Genomic DNA, 21,847 nt, shown 5'->3' with positions numbered 1-21,847 from the left:
TGCTTATTTTTCAACTAACTCTTATCAGAGTAGAGTTGTAAAGAGTTTATTAATCATGGCTTGTGATGGTTCATTTTCAGAGCTCAGTTCTTCCAGCCAAATGATAAAATCCACGTATTATTTAGTTCTGTTGCTCAGCAAGGATGATGCTATTCTGAGAATTGGCCTCATCATATACTTGCTTTTTAAAATGGTCTGTATCAAAGTTTCATATCCTTTCTTTTTAGGCCTCCCTTTTCGAGGTAAAAATATTTCACTGAGTTAAAAACAGAATTTTAAACTACACCTTTGGCATATGCCATAGAAGACTGCAGTATTAATAGCAACAAAATCTTCTGTGAAACTAATGAAATCATTTGTTTTGGCTTCTTTGAGCTAAATCTTTCCACTATGTATACAGCAAGGTATTTGGGGACAATAAGGATAATTCAGTGTTGAGAATGCAGCAGGGTTTTTTTTTTTTTAACATAAAGGATATAAAAACATGTAATAATGTATAAGATTAACTTACTGCCTTTGAAACCTAAGGTAGATGTTTTAACGAGGCTTTTTACAATTCCTACTATCAATTCATATCACACATTATAATTTTAAATGGCATCCATATGGATGGCTTGCCCTGTATTTTCCAAGGGCAAAATTTTCTCTTTGCTATTGGTAGCTAGAAACGTAAAAGACACAAGATACTTTGATTTATGTAAAGAGATCCAAAATTCAAGTTTAGTCTGTTTTAACAACATAGATGAGGACAGGAGAGGTGGTAGGTCAGATTTTTAAATTTAGCATAAAACTAGAGTCTAGAGCATTAAACTAATAGTGCACTGAGTTGTAAGTTGGGGCACCTGGGTTCTAAAGTGCTCAGCCATAAACTGTAGGCAAACCACTTAATTCTAACGACAAAAAGTCTTCCTTATCATTTTAAAAACAAGTTTGAAACATCATTTCTTCTAAGTCTGAAGATTTACTTACCCCTTAAATCTACGCTTCCACAAGGCTCTGTGGCCTCCCCCTGGCTTGCTTTATCTGTGCTCTTCCTGAGTGACCTTAGCCACTGCCAGAGCTGCTGCCGTCACCTTTGAGAAAAGGACTCAAGTTTGGAATCTCCGATTCCAAGATCAGGGTCTTACTCCATGATCAGGCTCTGACATGTCCATCTGCACAGTGTTTCCAGAATTGCTCTCTTCCTTTCCATGTCTATTTTTCTTCAACATCTCTTGTTTACATTACTAGAAATTTCCAGACTTCTCTTCCTGAATCTGATCTTTCTCTTTCATCATTCATACTGTTGACAAAGTGATGCAGTCCCTTTAATACAAATACTCTGGTCAACACATCACTGCCTGCAGAACAAAGTTCAAACACCCTATCACTGCCTTCAAGGTCAGCTACAGCCAAGCCCCTGCCTAACATTCTTGCCAGTGTCCACACACATTGGTGGCCTTGCTGTTTCTCAAGCAACCCACGCACTTTCTTGCCTCTGTGCCTTTGCTCATGATGTTCCCTCATCTTGGATTCTCTTCCCCCACCTCCTTATCTATGGAAATTCTATCATTACTTCTAAATTCAATTCAAATGCCATCTCCTCTAAATAACCTCCCAAACTTCCTACTTCACATAGCGTACACTTTGTGGCATTTATTTCATACAAGTTTGTATTTAAGTTAGTTCTTTATGTGTTAGTAGTTTATGTACGTCTTTGTCACTCAATTTTAAGTTATTTAAGGGCCAAGATCACGTTTAGGTATCTTTTTCTTCCTGTCCTTACAGTCTGGCATAGGAGACAAAGTACTGTGTAAGAAATGCCAGAATACAAGTACAAGCAGACAGTGCTATGGGACCACATAAGAGGACTGTTTCCCCTGCCTGAAGGTTAGGGGCATAAAGGAAGGCTGATACTATTTTATAAGAAGTGGCTTTTAAGTTCCTTTCTAGACACTATACTAGATTGTAAACTTCTTCACAGTAGGGATCTTTTCATCTATATATCCCTAGGGATACCTATTTTATGTCCAGCACAAGTTAGGCACTCCCAAATTACTTTATGAACATGTCAGTAAAGATGCCCGAGTCCTTTATAGCTCTAAATGTGTACAGTATGAATCATATTAGTCTTTTGTAGGAGTTTTTTATTTCACTTATCAGATGGTCAAAAAAATAACTGGCTACCGAGAGCCTAATAAAAAAGGTAATATAATTATAGGCTTGAGGTTTTAGGTAAGTGTTAATTGCCATGCCTGTACAAATCATTCCTAAAAGAGCCAGGGCAGACTTCAGTCAAATCCCTTCAAGTACCTTGAGGAGAACTAAGTCTCAGAAAGAAGGCTGTGTCGATAAATGAGCTGTTTTGCAATTACGGATCCATATTGAGTCAAAACTGTGATATTTGTTCCTTGATCTCTAAATTCATATAATTTAAAGAAAAACAAGAGGCTTTATTACAGCCCTTAACAACAGGCTATACTAATAACTCTCATTTACTAAGGGCTTACGTCCTGGTACCACTGTGCTAAGCACTATATGTGCATTATTCTCTTAATTCTCATACAACTCTATGAGGTATTCCTGTCTCCATCCTGCAGGTTAGGAAAATGGGACTCCGTTGAGATTATGTTACTTGTATCCAGTCACTTAGCCAGGCAGAGGTAAAGCCGGGATTCAAACCCAGGTCTGACTCCAGAGTTTGGTAACTATATATAGATAGAAATGCTATCTTTTGTTTTACAGTAGAAAATTATCAAAATAATTTTCCCAGTGCTGTTTTTCTCATTTGTACACAAATTTTCTTAGCATGTTTACTAATTTTGATGTTTATTAATGAAAGTTATGACACATCAAAATCAGAAGTACAGTACTAATATGTAATTGCTTATTTTTTTAAAGATTATAAAGATATTATGACCTAATTTCTTTTGAGATCTGAATACCACCCAAAAATGAATGTAAGATACATCACTGATGACACATCTACTATTGGTTCACATCCTCTTGCACTGTCACAGCTGAAGCATGTTTTCAGGTGTTCAAATGGTGCCAACAAGCTTTCTGCCGTAATTCCAGGAGTAACCAGCAACACTTGGGAGACAGTGCACTTTGTCCAAATAGCAGAGGTCTTTTGGGTGGGGAAGGGATTATGTCACTGTCTAAAAATCCTTGATAAATTTGGCTCCTCAGCAATGGGGAAGAATGCAGAGCCAAGCAGCACATGTGAGGCCCCAAAAATGTGATGGAAAGAGAGGGACAAAATAGAAAATTTTCAAGGAAAATGCACAAAGGAAAAGAAAAATAATCATAAAAGAAATTTTCAATGTTAGTTTTATGTACCCAAAAGAACATTAGTGTGAGACCTAAGATACAATGATTTTTTTTTTTTTTTACTTCCAGCTTGTTTTTTAATATAATTTTGGGACTCCTGTGAGGAATTGATTGGAATTTATTACTGTGATTGGAGTTTATTACTCATAATGGGAGGGATATAGACTAGAAAGTCTTAAATTTCATTTTAGAGCTTTGGTCTTATTATAGGGAGGCTATAGATACACACCCCTGGGGCTTTCTTATTTAGAAAATGTTTAAACTTAATAAGGTAGAAATAGATGCATACCTTCTCAACTTGATCAAATATACCTCAGTGCTAAAGTGACCATCATGCTTATGGGGGCAACAGCAGAGGCATTCCCACTAAAGTCGGGAACAACAAAGGATGTTCATATACCACCACTATGACTTAGCAATACTGGATGTTAGACAATACAGTTAATAAGAGAAAGAACCAGAAGTACAGTAATTTAAAGAAAGAAAAACTATCACAATTTGTGGTCTTTATGGAAAACCTGAGCTATTGAACTGAAAAAGTACCATAATCAAGCAAATTTAGTAAGGTAGCATGATACAGAATTACATCAATACATTTCAGATGAACGGAATACTACTCAGCCATAAAAAGAATGAAACAATACCATCTGCAGCAACATGGATGGCCTCAGAGATTATCATACTAAGTGAAGTAAGTCAGACAAAGAAAACTATTGTATGATATCACTTATATGTGGAATCTAAAAAAAAATTATATAAATGAACTTATTTATAAAACAGAAAGAGACTCACAGACCTAGTTTACCTTTGGTAAACTTATGGTTACCAAAGAGGAAAGGGTGGGAGGAGGGATAAGAGTTTGGGATTAACAGATACAAATTATAATTATGTATAACTGAATCACTATGCCATATATCAGAAACTAACAACACTGTAAATCAACTACAATCAAAAAAATACATTTCAGGTAAAAAAACAGCAAGTTAGAAAATGAAATGGGGTAAGATTTCATTTACCATAGTAACAGTATAAGATAAAATATCTAAGAAAAGACATTAGAAATAGACAAGATTTATGACTACAATTTTGAAGCATTCCTGAAGGATGCAAAGACTCATACAAAGAGAACAGTGTAACAAGTTCTTAAATAGGAAGTCTGAATCTCATAAAGTTGTCTTCCTAAGCTAATTTAGAAATTTATTGTACTTACAATAACAAGGCCAAAATTTGAGGAAGGGGTTGGGGAGAGACAAGCAAATTCCAAAATACATTTAGAAAAAGAACGTCAAGGAAGCCTCCAAAAATAAATAGAAATGAAAGGGGCTATTCCTAACACTTGTAAAGCTACAATAATTAAAAGTGTAGTCCTGACACACAAATAAACCAATCAACAGGATGGAACAAGAGATCTAGAAATACATCCCAGGGCAAACAGAATTTGGTATAGGATAAACGTGGCTTCTGAAGTCAGTGAGGAAAAGATAGACAAAGCAAGGTACTGTCTTTAGACAACTGGAGAAACATTTTAATAAAATTAAGCCTCATGCTGTGTACCAGGTGAATTCCAAAGAAGCAAAGATTTAAATTTTAAAAATATAAAATCATAAAAATACTCTACACAAAAGAGAATGTATTAACTTGTATTAACTCTTATTTAAAATCCAGAGGGATAATGAGAAATATTAATAAATACACCTACCTGGAAAAATTTTTTTAATCTGCATGGTAAAACAAAAAATTCCATAAGAAAGTCAAAAGAAGAATCACAAACTGGGAAGGAATACATAAATTCATAATAAGCAGATTTTTAGAATGGTGAGAAAGGAAGTATACTAAAGGGTTGCAAATCACTGATCCAAGGATTTGCCAAAGAAGGATGCTAACTTCAGATTATACAGTTGGCTGTCTGTATCCACGGTTCCACATCCGAAGATTCAAACAACCACAGATTGAACATTTTTTAATTCCAGAAAGTTCCAAAAAGCAAAATTTGAATTTGCTATGTGCCAGCATCTATTTACACAGCATTTACATTGTATTAGGTACAACAGGAATTATAGGTATTACAAGTAATCTAGAAATGACCTGGGGAGAGGGTATAGCTCAAGTGGTAGAGCACATGCTTAGCATGCACAACAAGGTCCTTGGTTCAATTTCCAGTACTGCCTCCAAAAATAAATAAACCTAATTATCTAACCCCCAAAAAATCCTAAAAAATGAGTCACCTAGAAAATGCAAAGAAAAAAATAATTTGATAGAAATGATCTAAAGTATATAGGAGGATGTGCATAGATTATATGCAAATATACACCCTTTTATATAAGTGCTTTGAGCATCCTCTGATTTTGGTATCCACAGCGCCCAGTGGTGTCCTGGAACCAATCCCACACAGATACTGAGGGATGACTGTATATTTTACCTCAAGTGCCAAGTCGAATATAATCCTATTTTCCATTTTAACGCAGGAAATCAATCACCACACCACCACTGGGGCAAAATGAGTAATACAAACCTGCAATTGCCTCAGGAACATCAGTAATAGGCAAGGTCACCTCAAGATTACTAAATTCTGTAAGCATATTCTATTCACCAAGCCTCGTGGTTTCGTCATGTGTGATGCTATTCTGTAACTGCTATAGACTGCAGTGACTGCACCGTGAAAATCATTTCCGTAGTGGCATCCACTGGTTTGCACAGATTAACTCATATGTTAGGAACACTGTAAACCTGCCGTTGCCTTCACCAAGTGTGCAGTACAGTCATGGAGTCTGCACTTTCATTAGGCCTGTTATAAACACATAGGTAATTCCTCTCATATACTATTATTTCATCTGAAATATATTCATACTCAACAGCACATACATTTGAGGAATAAATCTGGTACTATGGAATATGATTTTCTCTCTTGAACAAAAACTTTATTTGATCATTCAGGAAAAGAATATGATTACTATCTTGTAATAACCTTTAATGAAAAAGAATATGAAACTGAATATATGTATGTGCGTGTATGACTGGGACATGCCGTACACCAGAGATTGACACACTGTAACTGATTATACTTCAATTAAAAAAAAAAAAAAGAATATGACTACTACTGCTTCTCCTGACACAGGTAAATCTCCATCTCAAAGGGAGAAAAAAAAAAACCCGCAAAACTTTTTTGTAATCTTTCCGTTTGACTACAGATAGAAACAACACAGTAACATCAGAGGTTTCAATTAAAGAAACCTAAAGGAAAGCCCAGGGTTACCGCACCTTGAATCTTTTCAGGTAATTTTTAAGTTAGGCCTACCTCTTGTGCACCTGAGAACATACCTGAAATACATTTTATTAATAGAAGGTTTCTTTTTTAGGTTCAGTATCACACTTAAAAAGCAGCTGGAAATTTTAGAAACAGTCCAAGAACATACTTGCTATTTCCATGGAAATCTGGATAAGGGTCAGCTGGCATATGTCATAAATAGTTTCCCATGATATGCCAAAATTAGAGATTATTTCAACTAATAACCGTATTGATTTAATTAAAATGTTTTCATTTGCAGGCATTTGGGGGAGGGGAGAGAGGCGCTCCACTCTGGTACTCCTTGCTCCAAGAGTGCAAAGAATATATTCTCAGACCGTGTCTGTGGCACTCGCTCTCCAGCTAGCCAAAAGAAGAGAAAAAAACAAAAATACAGGCTACCAGGTTGAAAGTGACGGCTTTACCAAAAAATAAAAACAAAAATGAATAAGGCCTCTTTACCTCAGTGAGAACAGAAATTCATCCCCTCAGCCTAAATGTTTTCTTTCCAGAATCACTAAAATAAAGTGCTAGTTCTGGGTCCCATGTCAAAGGTGAAAGGGATTTTATTTTGCAGCTTAAGCTGCTGAAGCTGAAAAACACAGTCAAGGTCAGGCTGTTTGGTAATAAAAGCTCTAGGTCTAGCCCTCGGGTTTTCTGACTCCTACATTATTGTGTTCCTCAGCCTGTTTACTGGAGAAGAGCTCATCTCAGATGCTCATCTAAAGTGCACCCTTTGTAATAGAAGCCTCAGTCTCAGGAATTTTCACTCATTATGGGTATGAAGAGGCAGGGAATGCTGCAACAACAAACTTCTGAGGACCCATAAAAATGGGAAAACTCAAAGTTGAAGAATGAGAAAGGTATTGATTTATATCTTTAGGTGTGATCCACAATTTCTGATTAGAGACAACATTTCAAGTTATTAGTCAGAAAAAGAAACATCTCTAAAGTGGAGAAGCAGAGTGAGTTCTCCAGGGCACAGAAGTGTTTAAGTGTTACTTTTCGGTAAAAGGCCATTTTCTTTTATGATTGATTCTCTGCTTGCCAGGGAGGTTTCAGTACAAGTGCGGACTGATACCTGAATGAGGTGTGTTTTCCCCCGTTAATTAGTAAACTGATTTATCCCTTTCTTCTTAAAGGATTGTGACTTCATTCCTCACCTAAAATTTAGTTTCTAAAAATGCAATGCTGAGATACGGTGATACTCCCTACCCCCACCCCATTGAGGGGTGCCCTCAGTCCCGCCTGCCTTCAGTGCAGTAACCCCAGATCCCTCTCAACCATCCCCTTCGTCACTTGGGTAGGAACACACCTTTAACTTCCTCCTGAGAAGAAATTCCCACCGCTAATGACAGAACTCTCAGCCCCTGGACCACTGGGGTTACACTTCCTTCTAGGGAACACTCTTAATTTTTAATTGGTGAGTGTGTGTACAATCTTTGATATAAATATTTTAATTTAGGGATTCTTTTTAAAGTGCATAGTTCTCCCAAGAGAAGAATTCTAAAAATAAACAAATTCATATGTAAATATATGACATTTAGAAATATTTACCAGTTTCTTCTTCCCTATTCCACCATGAGAACAGCTTTTTGGCTTTCTGGTGAGCCATGACTAAGCTCCTCTATTTAGAGCTTGTCTGCCATCCCACCTTCTCAGGTCACCATGGGTGTTCAAGTCAGAATCACATTAAATTTTAGCTCAGCTGTGATAATGCTGTGCCCTTTCTACCCTTGGTGGCTTAGACAACCCCCTGGAATTTCTTAGTCATTAAGAGCTCAGTGCTTCCGAAGGGGACGTATGGCACAGCGCCAGATACTCCTCTAGATCATATGAGATGCTGAACAATCCTATTTCAGGAGTGAGGAACAGGAGAGGCGGGGGGGGGGTGGATGCTTTCCTCCTCAACTTTTCTAAGAAGCACTTATTTACCCTGTTAGTTTCATTCTAGACTAGAAAGTACATGGGCGGTGGGGGCGGGCGGACTGAGTTGATGGCTCTATCAGTTCCATTTCTGTTTTGAAGCTGGCTAAAAGCCCAAGACAGGGACCACTCTTGCTCTCTTTATAGGCAGTGAAATGTTAAGAGTATAGCATCTTTTTTTTCAGGCAGAATCCCTTTGAGATGTTCCTGGAAAAGCAGCACAATCCATGAGCATCAGGAAGGCATGCTGACCTCAGGCAATCTAAAAAGACTGTAGGTGCCAGTGAGGCGAAAACATGACAATTAGAAGAGTCAGTTCTCCAGCCAGGTAGCTTTGTCCTACACTGTAGATTCTTTCTGAGTAGGTATAATGACTGCATACTGTGTGTAGGTCTAGGCATTATAGGTGGATTTGTGATTTATTTAGGGAAAGAAATTTACAAAAGACATTTAGAAAGTCAGAGTTACGTCTTTTGCTCATTAAAAAAAAATGATGTTTTCATGTGAGTCCCTAAATAGCTACATACTAAATAGATACCCCACAAACCACAAATGAAATAGATCAGGCATTACCCAGGTGCTGGCCAATTTAGGCTTTGTACTGATAAGTATTCACAATATTTTGCAAAAATAATTTTAATAAATTTTTATGTGCAATCACAATAATTTCACACTCTGAAAACAGAGTCTTGAATGTACAGACTCATTAATTCATTGGAATAATGCCTATTATTTGGCAGGTGCTATGAACTGAATTGTGTACCCCCCCCAAATTTGCATGTTGAAGCCCTAACTCCACTATAATGGTATTTGGAGACAAGGCCGCTGGGAGATAATGAGGTTTAGATGAGGTCAAGAGCATGGGTCCCTAGTGATGGGGTTAGTGCCCTTACAAGAAGAGGAAGAGATACCAGAGCTCGCTCTCTGCCATGTGAGAACACAGCAAGAAGGGATCCATCTACAAGCCAGGAAGACAGTCCTCACCAGAACCTGACTGCGCTGGCACCCAGATCTTGGCTCTCTAGCTTCTGGAGGTATGAGAAAATCAATCTCTGTTGTTTAAGCCACCTGGTCTGTGGTATTATGGCCCTCCAAGCTGACTTACGCAGGAGCTATAATTTTTTTTTAATTGAAAGCCTTTAAAAATGTATGGAGCACATGTGTAAACTAAATGATGAGATGCCAGTTAATTTAAACTAATGAAAGAAATACTTTGAAACATATTAATGTTTCATTTTGCTCTTCTATGTAACAATGATGGAAAGAAATGTGATCAATGATACTATCTTTACATACAAAAGAGCAAAATATAGATAAAATTAAAATCCTTGCTTAATTTCTTCTTGTCTGCTTTCTTCACTTTCTATGGGGAATTCTATCTTCCCATATCCATTATCTATTAATCATTCATTCATCCCACAAGTATTTACTGAGCCCCTAACTCTACTCCAGACACTATTCCAGAGATTGGGATATACCTGTGAACAAAATCTCTCTCATGGAGTTTATGTTCTAATGTAGGCAGACAGAATAAGCAAATACATATTAAACATATAATGTGTCATACTGTAGTAAGTGCTACGAAGAAACAAACCTGGTAAAGGGTTAGAGTACAATGTAGGAGAGGGAAAACCTGGGTAGTAATTTTGAAAACGTGATCAGGGAAAACCTCTCTGAAAAGACCAGATTTAAGCAGTGACTAAATCATGTACAGAAATGAGTCTTGGACATGTCTGGAAAACAGTGTTCCAAGCTAAGGAAGCAACATTTTCAAAAGTCCTGAGACAGCAGCATACTTGACTTGTTAGAAAGACAGCAAGATAGTTAGAAACAAGTGAACAAGACAGAGTGTGGCAGGGGATGGGGCTAATAGGTTGCCAGGAATCCATGAAGGTCTGACCAGAAAGTGAGTGAGGAAGGCCCCTGAAGCGGGTGGTGGGGGGAGAGAATGAGAAAGAAGCAATATTTGAGAAGATAATGGCTGAGATTTTCCCCAAATTGATGAAAGTCATAGATTCAAGTAGTTCTCTAAGCCTAAAGTAAGATAAATTTTTTGAAAAGCACACTGTGGCACATGGTAGTAAAAATGTTGAAAATTAAAGAGAGACTATTAAAACAAAACAGAGGGAAAAAAGAGATTAACTTCAAAGGAACAAATATTAGACTGATAGCTGATTTCTCAGAAGAATCAAGGGAACCCAGAAGCTGGAAACCTAGGACTACCTACAAGTTACCCTTCAGTAATAAATTGGAAAAGACATTTTTCAAGGGGTTGGGGGAAGTAGAAATTTTTCACTAACAATTTACTTTAGAGAAAATACTAAAGGGTGTATTCAGCTCCCAGATGGGAGCTCAAAGATGCAGAAGGAGTAAAGAACAGTGAAAAGGACAAATACGGATAGATCTAAATGAATTTTAACTGAATATATCATACTTATAATAACATATTAGGGTATTTTAAGTATATAATAAAAAATTAGGGGATTTTGTACATAAAATGAGGATGCATAAACAGCATATAAACCATATTTGTATCAAACAAAGGAGACTTTAAGGCAAAAACTATTACTAGAAATAGGTACTTCAAATGATAAATGTTTAAGTACTTTAGTAAAAAGATAATGATTATCCATTTTATGTACCTAATAACATAGTCCAAAATCATATATTAAACAAATATGGACAAAAAATAGACAAATAAAAATATAGATTTTTTAAACATACCTTTTTCAGATACATGACATAAAATAATTTATAAGGATTTACAAGATTTGAAAAACACAATTTATATATTCGACCTAATAGTCACACATACATCACTGTACCCCAAAACTGCAGAATACCCATTGCTTTTAAATATATATGGGCCACAGCAATCCCACTCCTGGGCATATATCCAAAGAAAACTAATTCAAAAAGACACACACACCCCAATGTTCATAGCAGCACTATTTACAATAGCCAAGACATGGAAGCAATCTAAATGTCCATTGACAGATGATTAGATAAAGATGTGGTATATATACACAATGGAATACTACTCAGCCATAAAAAAGAATAAAATGTTATTTGCAGCAACATGGATGGATCTAGAGATTATATTAAGTGAAGTAAGTCAGACAGAGAAAGACAAATACCATATGATATCACTTATATGTGGGATCTAAAGAAAAATCATAAGAATTCTATTTACAAACCAAAAACAGACTCACTGACCTAGAAAACAAACTATGGTTACCAAAGGAGAAAGGGCGGGAGAGGGATAAATTAGGAATTTGGGATTAACAGATACACATTACTGTATATAAAACAGATAAACAAGGACCTACTGTATAGCACAGGGAACTATATTCAACTTCTTATAATAACAACTGAAAAGAATCTGAAAAGCAAATATATATGTATGTGTAACTGAATCATTTTGCTGTACACCTGAAACTAACATTGTAAATCAGCTACACTTCAATAAAAAATAAAATTTTAAAATATATTAATAAATTTAAAAGGTGTGGTATATATACAATGGAATACTACTCAGCCATAAAAAGAATGAAATAATGCTATTTGCAGCAACATGGATGATTATCATACTAAGTGAAGTCAGTCAGAGAAAGACAAGTATCACTTGTATGTATAATCTCAAAAATGATACAAATGAACTTATTTACAAAACAGAAACAGACTCACAGACATAGAAAACAAACTTATGGTTACCACAGGGTAAAGGGTGGGGGAGCGATAAAGTAAACATATATATACTACCATATATAAAATAGATAAATGACAAAGTCATACTGTAAAGCACAGGGAACTACATTCAATATCTTGTGATAACTTATAATGGAAAAGAATACAATAGCCAAAGATAGATAGATATAGATATATATAGATATGTATATATATAGATATGTGTATGTATATATATATATATCTCACTATGCTGTACACCAGAAACTAACACACTGTAAATCAACTATATACTTCAATTTAAAAATAAATAAATAAATAATCTCCCCCTCAAAAAAATACATAGATTATAAAATCAACCATATTTGAAAGCAAACTGCCACAAATTCCAACAAATCCAATTCATACAAAGTAAATTCTTTGACTACTTAGGAATTGGACTAGAAGTCAATAAAAAAAATGCTTAGAAAATCTATAATGCTTGTAAATTAAGAAATACCCTTCCTAAAAAAACCAATGAGTCAAAGAAATCACAATGAAAACTAAACATATTTTGAAGTGAATGTTCATAAAAATTTGAGATGCATTAAACCCATTTTAAAAAGAAAATTTTTGTCCCCAAATACATGTATTAGAGAAGAAAAGCTGAAAGGTAATGAGTTAAACGTCCATAATAAAAGGTTATAAAAAGAACAACTTAAGTCTAAGGAAAATAGGAGGATAGAAATAAAAAGATAAAAAACAGCAATAAATAAAATAGAAAACAAACATACAGTAGAGAAGATCAAAGACAAAACTTGGTTCTTTGAAATGACACTTAAGTTTATAAACCCCCCATGGAGAATAATGAAGAAATACAGAGGGTAAGCTTAAATAATCAATATCAGGAATAAAAGAGGGGACATCATTATAGAGCCTACAGATATTTAAAAAGTATGTTATGAACAACTTAAGATCAATAAATTGTATATTTGTTAAAAATCATCAAGCTTTATGCCTAATATTACCACATTACTGTGTTGTTATATTTCAATAGAGATCAAGAAAATGTGCATCTTACAAAACCTGACAGCACAAGAAGAAACAAAATGTGAACAGTTCTGTATCTATTTTTTTTAATCAAATCAATAATTAAAAACCTTCCTACAGTGAAAACTGTAGGTCCTGTTGGTTTCACTGGTTGGTTCAAACCAAATTCTTAAGGAAAAAAATTACAGCTTACACAAATTCTTTCAGAGAATAGAAAAGAGAATGAAAAACACCCTCCAGCTCATTTACGAATCCAGCATCACTTGGATACTGAAGTATGACAAGGGCATTAGAGGAAGAAAAACTACAGTCCAGTCACGTTTATAAACATACATGCAAGAATCCTAAGCAAGATGTTAAATAAATGAATACAGAAATATGTAACAAAGAGAGCTAACACATAATGATTATGTTTGGTTTATTGCAGAAATGGAAGGTTACTTTAACGTTCAAAAACAATCGGTAATGCAACTAATCTATAGTGACAGAAGATAGATCCATGGTTGCCTGGGGGCCTGCGTGGAGGGATGGGTAAAATGAAAGGGACTGGTGAGAGGGATTACACGGGGGCGTGTGGAAACTTTTGGAGGGGAGTGATAAATATGTTCATTCTTTGGATTTCAGTGATGGTTTCACAAAAATATACATATGTGAAAAAACTATATATTAGAAATATGTGCAGTTTATTATATGCTATTATACCTCATTAAAGTTTTTTAAATTTATCAGTATAATTTATCACTTTAACAGAATAAAGAAAGAATTCACACGAACATCTCAACAGATTCAGAAAAAACTTCTAATAAAAGTCTATTTTCATTCATGATTTTACAAACACTTAGCTAACTGTGAAGGTAATTTTCTTAAACTGATAAAGAATACCTTTAAAAAATATATATATACATATATATATATATATATATATATATATATATATATATATATATATATATATATACACACACACACACACACATATATAGCAAAATACCATGACTCAAGGTAAAATGTTGAAAGCTTTCCATGTGAGATTGGAAACAAGACAAAGATGTCTTCCCAGTACCACTTCACCTCCTGCTCTATCATGCCCCTCTGTGATTTGGGCAACAATGACTACAATTTCTGGTGTAGGTTTAAACTAAGCAGATTAGCATTATTCCTCCTGTCCAGTGACTGAATCAAGGAAGGGCAAGGATAAGCCAGTCAATGCATTCCAACACCCCCAGCCCCAGTGATTCTGTCAAATGCAACACAAGATCAAAATTGATCCAGTCAAAGGAAGTCCAGAGGTTTATCTGGAAGAATAGAAGCTCTCCAATTCCCATGGAAAGTACAGCATAAAAAGATGTCATGTCAGGAACTGCTGTGGCCATTTCTAATACAGTGAGAGGAGCCATGGAGGAAGACAGAGTGAAGACAACCATAGAGAAATAGAGCTCAGTGAAGAATTATTCAGTTGTGTATGTGAAAATAACTCCATTTTTTTTTTGAGCCAGATCAGTTCTCATTCTCTATTATTTGCATCCCAAAGACTCCTAACCAATAATAGAGTTTGGGTGCATAAAGTAATTAGTGCAAAGTTTGCATAGAATAAGGCAGATAGAAGTAAAAAGAATATATGTTCTAAAACAAAACACACAGGTCAAAGTTGTGGCAGAAAGTCAGAGACCAAAAGTTTCCTGAAAGGATTATTATTACGATTAAATGAAATACTCTATCACTTAGTATGGTACTGGATACACACCAAGCTGTCATCTTTAATGGCAGATACCAATAGCTAATGGTGCAGCAGGCTGCGTGGAGTGCCCAGGAAGGCAGGAGACAGTCTTTTATATCAAAAGCAATTTCTTATAATTTGAAATTATATAACCCTAGAGTGGATAATCTTAAAGTTTGGGTGCCAATGAATGGTATCAGTAAGCTTCTACTGAAAGCCTACATTTGCAACTTTAAGTACATTTGCTTTTTCATAAGGATTCTGCAAGATAGGTATCATTGCCAACTGACATCAGAACAAACTCAGAGGTGAACTGACTTAGCAGCTCCTTAAACGGTGATGCCTGCATTTAGCACAGGTCCCAACTCAAACCCACGCTCATTCTTCATCTCAGGCCAACCCCTTAAGGTAAGATGAGACTCAAAAAAGCGTATGAATTATATCAATTTAGAGAATTTATGTAACAGAAAGTAATTGCATTCCCTGGATGCATTCTGTATTTTAGCATTTTTTTCTTTTATACATCTCAGACCTATTTCATAACAAAGCTATTTACTAGACAGAACATGACAAATGCATGGATTAAGCAAGAGAAATATTTTGGGGTAGAACCAACCCTAGGTTATGCCAGTCATCAGGAAAACAGCTTCCTAGCACAAATGAAACTAAACTGGGTTCTTAAAAATATTTTGGAAGAAATTTTAACAGTGCTGACAACTAGATCTAGGCCATTATATCCTTTAGAAAGAACAGATAATTGTACAGTTTTTAGAGCTGTTGTAAGGTAAAATATGGAGGCAGCTGGATAAACACAACTTGATTTTTATTTTTTTCTTCCACAGAATAGAGGATGGGACTGGCAAATGAAAACTCTTTAAATGATTTTCCAAAGTACTATTATCTTGAATTGAACGTTCACTCTATCTTTTAAGGATACAAATCAAGAGCCCCCCAAATCATCCACATTCTCCAAAGGTTAGACAACAGCATGAACAAGTGATACGAATAATTAAAAAACAATTTCATATCTAATCATTCTTCCTAATAACCTCCCAAATGGCTTAGCAAACTCTACAATCAATATGTTACATAACATACCGTGTTCTTAAAAAAACAATAAATAAGAGAAAAACAACTTAGATTAGGCCATAAGATATATGTGAAAGGGTTCTATTGAACTTTGTAATAATTATGGCCTGAAAATCCGCCTCCCTGTTCCACAGTGCTTGGATATTTAACGTCACTGTTACATGATCTCCCACCATCTCCCATAGAAGCAGGGGCTGCCGTGGTGGAGAAGTAATGTTAGTAAAATTAGCCTCTTGCCTGGAACTCTAATCCAGTTGGGTTAATTTGTAATGGCCTGCCTGGCTCTATGCCTATGCTTTTCTTTCGCTCTGAGCTGAATCTGTTAAATTAACCTGACTTACAGCTATGCATGTGACTCTAGGGCCAGCTCAGCCCTCAGCAGGGGAGAGAACATAAGAAATCCTTTGTCAAGATCTCCTTGCCTCTGCCCTGAATTACAGTTCCTCTGATTTCACACCAGTCCACCATGACTGGGTTCCTTGCCTTGTATCCCAGTTTCCCACGAAGGGTTTCTCACTGTCAAGTCTCTATCTCCTTGTTATGGGTCCCTAATACTTAATGGGAGACTGCCACAATACCCAATGCCTGTATTTTTTTTTTTTTTTCAGGATTACCTTGGTATTTAAGGTATTTGTGCCACTTCCTTAACAATCTAGAACTTGGCCTCTGTTAGGGACATGTTCCACCAATCTGCACCATCCCCTCCCCAATTAACACCAACTGATGGACTATACACATCTACTTTTCAAATTCATGGGAGGCAGTATGAATACCAGTTAAGAGTGTGGTTTCTGCAATCAGCTTTGCTAGGTCTGAAAGCTAGCACAGCTATGAATGACCTCGATTAAGTTTCTTAATCTCTGTATACCTTGATTTCTTCATCTCCGAAATAGGGATAAAGACAGCACCTGCCTTGCACATGGATAATCTATAGACAATATATTACTACTGTGTCTAATAAATAATGAGCACTCCTTAAATGTTAGCTGATGCTGTTATTATGTTTTTATCTACCCATTTATAGAAGTATACACTATATTACTATCTTTAGACCTTAAAGCCCTTGAGTTTAATGCTGAAGATCTGCCTGATCCCATATGTCTATTGATTTCTGATCTGCTCCCATACTTTATGTAAATTCCTCCTTCCTAATTTATAGTAAATGTGATCATTTCCCCAAAACCAAGTAGTAAGGCATTGAAATTCCTCACTTCTATCTTCCTTTCCTTTCAAAAAGGAAGGAGCTATTGCTCAACCAGCCTGAGCCTGTCCATACTTCTCTTTATGTATGAGATATGACTTTTATAGCCACTCTGTTGGAGCTTGTCTTGAAGAGCAGCTGGGGTTTAGCTTGCTGAGCAGATGATTTGGAAGTTTTGCAAAATCAAACCAAAATGGTGGTAGCTTTGAGTACTGGCCTGTTCCATTCTTGCGCAAGGCCATTTAGATCCTCAAACCTGGAACTTCTAAGCTGTGATCTCAGAGGTAGAATCTGAAAATTGTCATGTGTGGACCTTTGCACCTCATTTCATAGTCCCATATATTTGTGCAAATTTTATAAAATATGAATAAGAGTAAAGATTAAATGATATAACATTTGTTTACATGATTCTGTTTTTATTCTATGCCAAGTTGGTACCACTATTCACACACATAATAATACCTTGGGTTAATAAAGTCTTAAATATCACAATTATGTACATATATGCATGCCTGGGACATTGTGCTGTACACCAAAAATTGACACATTGTAACTAACTATACTTCAATTTTTAAAAAATCACTATTTCTGATATTTGAAGGCTTTATCACAAAGTGTGTTACATGTGTGACATCTTCAGAAACAGGGGAGCCAGAATTAGTGTGCATATTCTATAAATAAAAGAAACAAGAGATGGATAAAGTAAGTGATTTACTCCAAACTCTTGAAGAATTGAACAAAAACTCCAGTCCCTGAACATCTGATACTTAGCTAAACTGCCTGAGGAGAAGGGGGAATTGTTACTCATTCTTTGAAAAAAGATAGTCTAAATACACACAGGTATTAAGGCTGGACTTAAAGTTGAATATATCCTAACACTAATGATCCAATTTTGAAACATGAAACACTCAATTTACAGATTCAGCTCATGTTCAATATTTGTACCTAATGGTTTGCAGACAGATCTTCAGAATATATGTAACAATCCCTTACTCAATTTCACAGACTTGGGCAGCTTATCATTATTCCAGCCAAATTGATTGATAAAAAGTCTAAATCTGTGTAGAAAAATTGCACCGCCTTTCTTTAAGCATCAAAGGAGTGTCCTACTAAGGGTTAGCTATGGTAGTAGGAATGCCGTATAATTTTCAGTGCCATTTCTGAAACTCTAACTTAGGAATAACTTATCCTGTGCTTTCATCATTACTAATCAGTGTTGATTCATTGTAAGGGAGCGGCAGGGGCTTAGAGGAGGGAAGTAGACACTGCCAAGTCTAAACGTGGGGCAAGAATACAGACTCATCCAAGACTGTGTGTTCCACTCCGGGGCTGAACCCTGTCACCTCTCCCAGTATTTACTTCCCCTCTCTTTGGCTTCCCTTAGGGATTGATTACTCAGACTCATCTTGTGACCCGTGGCCGATGAACTGCCCTGCTATTACTTTTCAAGAGATGATCACAGAAAGTACATTCACAGCTGTTTAAAATTAACACGTCTTTCTTATCAGAAACTGCTCTTCTCCTGACATCAACACATGATTGAAAGTTCTGTACTGTAAATTCTTTGTCCTTCCTGACTCTGCCCTTTATTTCTGCCTACAGCCCATAATAACAACGGATTGTCTGTCAGAGGAAACTGCGGCCTCACCCAGGCACATAAAAATTCCAGACGCTCAACATCTTTAAATGATGGGTCCAGACTTATCCAGGAGAATCAGTTTCAACTCACTTGGGTATTTAAATATTTTTAGTTTAGGATATTGAATGTGGAGTTGGCTCCCATCTCCCAAAATATCCAGGACATCATGTGAATTTATGGTGACAGTGAGGACTTGAGTCACATTGGTGCGACTCTGGGATTTCTGCAGTAAATGCCAACAATTAAGACCAGCATGTTTATACAAGACTTCATTTTCTCACAAATGTTCCTGTATTTTCTCCAAATATTTAAGTTAAAGTAGGCACCAAAATGGTAACTCTACTGGAGTAAAACGTTAGATACAACACCAGATTACCCACCTCCCACCCCCTGGATTTTCTGCAGTGAGTTTTTAATCCTAGGTTGGCTGCCTTATGTTACTTGGCATCCTTTGGAATGTCCCTCACTCCCTTGTTGTATACTCAGAAAGTGAATGCCTAATTTATTATTTGTCTAAGAAAAAAATAAATAGGAAAGAAATCCTTAAGGCATTCCAGAGCCAAAAATGATTATCACTAATGGGGAGTAATCTTTGTCATTGGGTCCTCATTAGTATGAATAATGTATTATCCACTTATTTCCTTTAAAAACTGTCAAAGATAAGGATCACTAGCAATTTAACTTTTGAACACAAAAGAGGAAAATAAAAATGATGCCAAAACACTTAGCATCCCAGAATAAGGAGAACAGCAACAAGCAAGAGAGGTGAACCTTATTGTGACAATAATGTCCTTGAAACCTAAGAAGAGCTCCAGTCACACTCTGCCCAGCCCTCTCCTCACTCAGGCCTGCTAGAGATGCACAGCTGTGTTGTCCACACCTGGACTGGAAATTTTTAGAAAGCAAGGACTGCATCTCGTCATGGTGTGTATCCCTAATAACTAACATGGTGCCCAGCACATTGTAGATACTCAACAACCACCTGAAATGATTGGAACAGGCTTTTGTGAGGGCCAGTTAACAAGCCCAGTCATACGGTGTCCCAGGCTGGTGGTCCCTTCCCTGGCCATCTTTTAACCATTTAGGATTTGAGGACTATCCATTTTCAGACACGCTGCAGGAACACGTTTAAGCCCAACTTTCCTTCTCCTCCTCCCTCCTGCCTACTTTTTTGCCCCAAGAACATAATCACTCATGTCTGTAGGTTCTGTACACTGCAAAGTACTTTCACATACAGTGTTTTTCTCTAGACCTTTTGAAGTAGGGAAGGCAGACATAATTCCCATTTAACACGTAAGGAATGAGAGGTTTAGGAAGGTTAAATAATTTGGTCAAGGTCACACAAAGGTAAAATGCTTTTTTTGCAACCTTAGTATTAAGACCAGATGAACATTAACAGAAGCTTAATATCACTGTTCCATGGACTAGTGAGACATCCTGCTTCCAAATGCACCTCACATTCAGGAGCTGCCCGTCTTTCACTCAGTCTCCCTTACTACTGCTTACGTGTCTGAGACACATCCTAATGCAATGCTTTGCTTAATAAAGAAAATAACGTTCATTAAATGAAAAACAGTACCACTATAATCATGGAATATAAGAAAACATCAGTTCCTCAAAGAACCATGAAGGCAGTATCTTCGGTAAGGTTTGCCTTAAAGGAACTAATGTCTACCAAATTACTAGGAAAATTGCCTCCTAAATTAAAGATGAATCAATTAAAATTATATTAGAAATGAATGAGAACCAAAGTTCTTTGGGTCAACCAGTTTTCAGCTTTCTTCCATTTAAAATAATTCTGACAGGAATTAAAATTTTAGTGGCAAATCACAGAAGCAGAAAGCAGTTCTTCAATCATTTCTAACCCGTGCTGTAAAGGCAAGTGCTTGAGACTATTTAAATTCATATCAGTATCTAAATTCTATGCTCATAAACCAACAAAGCTCTCAAACTCCCAAAATTCACTCTGAATAGCTAATAGGAAGAGTGGTCTAGGGAAAAAAAAAAAAAAGTACAGAAAAAGCTTACACCCAGATTTATTCTGTAATTTTTGTAAATCACATTTTTAGAAAGAGGTAGGAAGTAAGTAAAATTCTAAAGATAGGCTTTTTCTTAGTTATGTAAAGTATTTTATTTCTAATCTAAGAGGAATAGCTCTTTCTTTTTTTTTTTTAACATTTTTTATTGATTTATAATCATTTTACAATGTTGTGTCAAATTCCAGTGTTCAGCACAATTTTTCAGTTATTCATGGACATATACACACTCATTGTCACATTTTTTTCTCTGTGAGTTATCATAACATTTTGTGTATATTTCCCTGTGCTATACAGACACAAGGCTAGCTCTTTCTTATATTAGATGTTTCAGTTCTCACCATTTAAGGTTAGTTGAACAAGGAAAATTCAATGAAATACAAATTAAAATTGAGCCAAATGGGAGCTGTCAGACTGATGAGACTCATTCTGACTTCTGCTGTTTTCCCAAAAGAATCTCACAATCTTTGTTTTTAACAAGACAGAGACAAGGAAGGCAGACATACATACTTCAGCTTGAGGGTAGAGTTGTGACTCCCAAAGCTGTCAGGTACCTGGAATATCATGGCTTCAAGGGAAAGGGAAAGCTATTCTGCAAAACAGAAGAATTTGAGGGTGGGCAGGGCATTGCAGTTAAGGGACAAGAACGAGAGGGAAAGGATAGTGGAAGACCTTATGGTTTGCAAGGGGACCCTTACCAATACCCATAAAATGCTTGAAGGCATGTGCTGTAGAAACTGGAAAGGATGGAGATTTATACCCAGACTGACATCACAAATTGGGGTGGTCTCCAGAGAGACACAGGAGAGAGACCATAAGGATGTAAGACCTGGGAATTAGAAATTGTACAGAGAGCTTCAGGCTTCCAAAGGCTATAAAATGACTGGGATCTACACTAACTACACAGATTTCTCAGTGCTGAGGCAAT

At 36.2% G+C, this 21,847-nt stretch overlaps 1 protein-coding gene and 1 long non-coding RNA gene across 6 annotated transcripts in view; one reads left to right on the top strand and one right to left on the bottom strand.

The window, feature by feature from the left end:
• LOC141573330 (uncharacterized) overlaps window positions 1-20,485 on the top strand; it is a 185,971-nt gene extending 165,486 nt beyond the window's left edge. The window contains exon 3 of the long non-coding RNA XR_012498969.1: window positions 18,847-20,485. This is a non-coding gene — a long non-coding RNA (uncharacterized LOC141573330). The remainder of the gene's footprint in view (window positions 1-18,846) is intronic.
• Window positions 1-21,847, bottom strand: part of ACYP2 (acylphosphatase 2) — a 218,367-nt gene that overhangs the window by 32,924 nt on the left and 163,596 nt on the right. The window lies entirely within an intron of this gene.

The sequence above is a fragment of the Camelus bactrianus genome, chromosome 15 (genome assembly GCF_048773025.1).
Source record: "Camelus bactrianus isolate YW-2024 breed Bactrian camel chromosome 15, ASM4877302v1, whole genome shotgun sequence".
NCBI classification, from domain to species: Eukaryota; Metazoa; Chordata; class Mammalia; order Artiodactyla; family Camelidae; genus Camelus; species Camelus bactrianus.
Note: the sequence above shows the minus strand (reverse complement) of the source record. Positions and strands in the feature narration are given on the sequence as shown.